We start from the raw sequence: 6,000 nt of genomic DNA on the forward strand, positions 1-6,000 counted from the left end.
ATCTAAAGTAGATTGTAATTATGATGAGTTCGTCTTACGAAATTATATTGGTAACAAATTAATATCAAAATACCACGCAGTTATAGAAATTTAATCATTAAAATCTTATTTCGTCTCAAGCAATCACAGCACTTTTAATTAAGAAATAAATAAAGTGAAATTAAGTGTCAAAATAGAACATCAAAAGGTCTTTATCAAGAACAAAATAATACAGAACAAAAACGTTGACATTATAAACAGATTCTTGAAGTACAGACCCTAATGAGAGAAAGGTAACTGGAGAACGCGTAGGAAGAGATATGTCTTTTGTGCAATCAATAAAAAGATGTAAATAAATACCTGATCTTTTGGTTTATTATTAGTTCGTGTTATTGCGTTTATTCTTGTCAACAAGGTTTGTGTAAACAATTTTGTTTGGAATTTTTTTCAAAGAAGTTGAAGATTACGATGACATTATTATTTGAAAAACTTAGAGGCTAAGCAGTTTATTGGCAGAAAAAAGGTAAGGTGTTTAATAAATGTGTCGTAAATTTTCCAAACTTGTATTACTTTTCAACGTAAACAGCCCTTCGAAAGGAAAATAATTTTATAAATTAATCTGGTTTGTCCCGAGATTAGCGCTTCTAACAAATTGAGTCTTAAGCATTATTACGTTTGTATAAATAAGATTTATGTAAATTCATATTATTTACATTACGGTAAATTTCCACCAAGATCTTCTAAGCCAATATATATATTATCATTTCATAACTTTTAAGGGTATAAAGAATAAAATAAATTTTTCAACTGAGAATAGAAAGGAATATAAATAAATAAATAATATAATATAGTTCTCTCTGACTTCCATACAACTCTTAAATAAAAATGGTGAATAAATATTCAAGAAATCTGATTTGATTCTTTGAAATGTTTTATAATGAATTAAATTATTAAAGTTTTTATAAATTATGTCAAAGTCAGAAATGTTTTTTTTTTTTTTTCGGTATAAATAGGGTATTTCTTTAAAAATAAACTGATTGCGTTGCTCTGTAAGCAGAGTTTTTATTTCGTTGAATTTTAATTTACATTGTAAGAAAAATCACTTAAATCTATAAATACTCTCACCTGAAAATAGAGAAACAACAATTTATGTTTATTATTTCTAACTCTTACTTTATTAATTATATTTTATTATTATCCGTCTTCATCAGCCACCATATTTTTTATAGTTTTATTGTTTTTCCATGTCATCTGACGATGACACTTAAGCAGAGGACCCCCCCCCCACTAGGAGTCACTATTTATTCCATGTCATCTGACGATGACACTTAAGCAGAGGACCCCCCCCCACTAGGAGTCACTATTTATTCCATGTCATCTGACGATGACACTTAAGCAGAGGACCCTCCCCCCCACTAGGAGTCACTATTTATTCCATGTCATCTGACGATGACACTTAAGGAGAGGATACTCTTTATTCATCCATATCCAGGGAATCACTATTTATTTTAATTCTTCACTATTTATTTCCACCATCATCTTAAGAGGAAAAGAGAAGAACAATACGACAAATTACTTATTTTTACAAATTTACTTATTGTTTTTTTTTTTTTTGTTTCCGTTCCGTGTTTATTTTTACAAATCTCTCTCCTCATTTTCAATTAAATCGCTTTAAAGGCATTCCGACCTGGATTCAGTTAAACCGAATAATGCAGAGTTCATTTCGTATGTCTACAAACATGCACGTGCAAATTTGGTACGAATATCAATTCAGTGCAAATTAACACCTCCGTGGCATAACTATTGTGAGATAACTTTCATGAAAATACAAGCTTGCTTTTGTTACTAGTCAGCGCAAACGATTTAATTGCGTTTGACGAAAATCTCTTTTATTTCTTAAACAAATAAAAATAGATTTGTTTGAGATGTACAAACAATAAAAAATTCGTTAAACACAAAATATACAACTAATTATTTTTATAAGTTATAAAACAAAAGCAATTAAAGTCAAACAAGAAACGAAAGAAGCGGTACTTGTTGAGCGTCAAAAGTATTTTTATCAAAATATTTTTGTTTGCCGAGTTAATAACTTTTTTATGCAACATTTTTATGACCACTTTATGATAATGTCTAATAATTTGTACCAATTTTATGAGAGAAAAAAATTAGTTTATTAATCATTTAATAAAATTATATAACATACTAGCTGTGCCCGCGACCTCGTTTGCGTGGAATTTAAATAAAATTATTATCAGTTAAAAAATGAATAAATTTCTAAAATAAAAGGAGCCTAAGTTACTCCTTATTACATGCCAGTGAAAGTTCCGTCAAAATCGGTCTAGCTGTTTCAGAGAGTAGCCGGAACAAACAGATAGACAGACAGACATATATACATCCATAATTATGCGTTTAGTAAAAAGCGGTTATTTTAATATTAAAAACAGACACTCAAATTTTATTTATTTGTACAGATTAGCTTCTAATTATGTTACCTCTGGTATCATATAGATAAGTAGATACAAAATGTTCTAGAATCTGTACTATGAAATCTATTCAGACGTAGTTTAAACAGATTGCATCTATTAAGTGTGCCTATATAACATGTTTCAGCGATCAGCTTATGAGCTGATTACCATTCTAATTCATATGTAAGCTAGACAAAGTGTTAAATGTGAATTTACATATGCAATCTTTTTCGTTATTTTTGTTGTTTGAATAAGATTCTTGTTTTGGCTTCCGAAAACACAATTACAAACACATTTATTATTCAGCATTCAGTCTGTGCTATTTGCAAAAAAAAATATTACACAGATTCTCATTTATAACTCTAAAACTCAAATTGATATTATTAGTGAAATATTAGAAACTGACTATTACGAAAATTTTCCAATCAATATTATCTTACGTAATCTAAGTTTAAGAGAGTTTGAACACCTTCATTTGAACATAATAAAAACACTTCATACTAAGGGGTTTTATGGGCACCCATTTACATAAGGGCACACATACTTATAATTTTACGTTTTTGTACATTCGTACTTCCAGAGTTTGGAGCTGCCCATCTGGGAAAATATTTTAACCTTATGGAAGATCAAAATTAAATAATACTGCTTTCCAAGTTGTGTTTCTATGACGAGTGAGGTGGCTATATCTAATAGGGTGGGACTAGGGCCAGCAATGTGTTTGCAATGTTTCTACGTTCGAAGGCAACATCAGGCGGCCCGAAGCTTATTTACCACTAAAGTAGAATTTAAAAAAAAATAATGACATGTAGAAAGCAGTAATTATCGAAAATATTACTATAAATATTTGAGAATTCCACAACACAATGAAGTTGCTTAATGGAGACTGCTATTGAGAATTAATTGATACACGTTAATAACACTTCATTTGCCGCTAACTAAAATTAGTGCATTATACCGACTAAATTAAAGATTTAAATTTAAAAGAGATTCAACTTTATGTACTACGTAATAAGGTTGTTAGAAATAACCCATCCGAAACAATTGATTTTGTAAATTCTCTAATGTATAGAATTTGTGATAGTTAGAACGAGTTGTTAATTCAGCTATGATCTAACATTTGCTTGAATTTAAATACGCTTTTCGAATAGAATAACGTTTATTGTAATTATTGCAAATACAAGTACTCTTAAATTATAATGGAAAGTGTTTCTAAATAATTCTATGACACTGTGCTAACGTCAAGGTTTGCCATCACATCTTTGCTGTTGAATTTGTTATCATCTACATTGGTTTGCAACCAAGGATCTCAAATTTAAAAAATATATATATTCAATACCTATGTATATTCCTTGGCGTTATTCCGGATCCAATGAGCTGTCACACATAATGTTAAGAGCTGTATCTTTATTGTAGATCATTTTCAACTTGTCGACTAGACTAATTGAATTGTCACATATTAAATCAGCCTATAATATCTATAAGAATTTGCAATTCACATTATGATGTGATCATCAAGGAGTTCTTAGCTTAATTGAATTCACATAATAATGTTTGTGGTATTAGAGTTAGTACTCAGACCCCAGTAACCCCCAAGAGATTCTAAATCAAAATCTATTCAACAGAAATGGGGAAAGATTCCACAAGACTATCAAAAATGTAATAAATCGATAACTGTAAATCACGAAGAACAGAATTAGTCGTTATATATAGAAGAACGCAGTAAAATACACTATTAAAATACTTATAAGAATGACTTATTTGAATTTATTTTTTATAATTGTTTAAATCATCCATCAAAATAAAAGCGTGCAGGTGAGTTATTTTTTTTGCACGCTATTGTAGTTCGCTTTGTGAATCATGCATTAATTGATAGAATACGACCGCAATCCGTGAAACGAGACCGCTCTAACATGAATATCCCCTTAAACCCGTCGATCATACATTCGTAAATACCTACTTGCGTCCCATTTATAGCTCCCTATGGAAATTTATTTTGTATCGACGTTTCCGATGTGTTATAAAGCTTTGATAATATTGATCCCAATTTCTCAGTCTGTAGGTAGCGGATGTATTTGAACAGAAGATCACTGGACAGCGTCCAGACTAAAGTCTTTGACAGTAAACAAACACATTTTTGGTTGGTTTGTGTTTGAAGGTGTCCGTGTAGGACTGAATACGGGATTTAAGTCACTCCCTGTGAGTTTATTGTCATAAAATCGTGGGAGTACGAGATCCATTCAAATACATTTAACAACGAAAAACCATTATCGGCTGACACCGATGACAATGAATCCTTTGTTTGCAGGTTCGGCTCAAATTTTGCTCGTAAACTTTTTTATTATTCCGTCATACTGATATCCATAATACCTACAAGAAAATTAACAATTTTTCTTATACGAACATTAGTCACGGGCGAGTAGCCCACGAAATCAATGAATTATCGGAAAATTCAAAGTTAACATCACCGTAAGTTCCGTATAAGTAAAAATGTTGATAGTAACAGTAAAAGCTTAAAAACTGAAATGAAGAAAATTGCAAATAAGACTATTTCCGGATATTGATTCTCAATTGCATATTATTTGACCTTCACAATTCATTAATAGCTAATAACGTTTCGTTTCTATATTGTTGAAATCGATCTATTATTGAACCTCAGTTCAGTAAACCTAATGAATGAAATTACATTGAAGCAGTGCACGTTAATAATAAGGTAGAAGGAAGCGTGTAGCTTGAATAATTATTGTATACTTCGTTGCAAATTCTCTCGTATATTCTCGTTACTTGTACGTATAAAGCGAATATATTGTTAGTGTATAATTATTTATAATGTCATTACATTAATGAAGTAGTCTAGAATAGAAGATGCTAGTGATATTGTTCAAGTAGAAGTTTATGTTAGTCTAAGTAACAATAATGTCTGTATGAAAAATAGGTACACCAGGCAGAAACACATAGGTAGAGGTAAAAGATTTTCATTACACATTAATGATGGAATTTTAAAAAATACTATTATTAATGTATCTGATGATTTCTAATACATATTCTATCTATTAAAATAACTCATTTTAACTAACTGTTTTTACATATAATTTATTTAAATGAAAGCCAATATTTGTTTATGGATGCTTTTGTAAACATGCCTTTCAGATAATATTACAAAAATTTGCGTTTTTTCTTTCTTAATACGTATCTAATGGTTGTACTTTAAGCTGCCGAAAAATGAACTAACCTTATTTATAAAATGTTAGAAATTTTAAAGTGACGTAGATATTTAGTAACTGTTACAAATTGTGAAACTTTTTAACGTAATCAAAATCATATTAATGTGAATTTAAATGCAAACGCAGTATTTAACGCGTAGTTAGGAATAAATCCACAACATAAGCATCTTTATAAAAAAGTAAGTGCTTGAAAAGCCTTCTCGTCAGACACTGGAAATTTGCCACGTGGAGTTTAGGTGAGGTTTTGTAAGGAAAATTAATTTTTAAGACAGTATAGTTCAAAGTAAGTGACAAACGACGTCAGAGTGGTTGTTCATTCCATAAAAGATCAATTT

The sequence above is a fragment of the Melitaea cinxia genome, chromosome 19, assembly GCF_905220565.1.
Source record: "Melitaea cinxia chromosome 19, ilMelCinx1.1, whole genome shotgun sequence".
In the NCBI taxonomy this organism is placed as follows: domain Eukaryota; kingdom Metazoa; phylum Arthropoda; class Insecta; order Lepidoptera; family Nymphalidae; genus Melitaea; species Melitaea cinxia.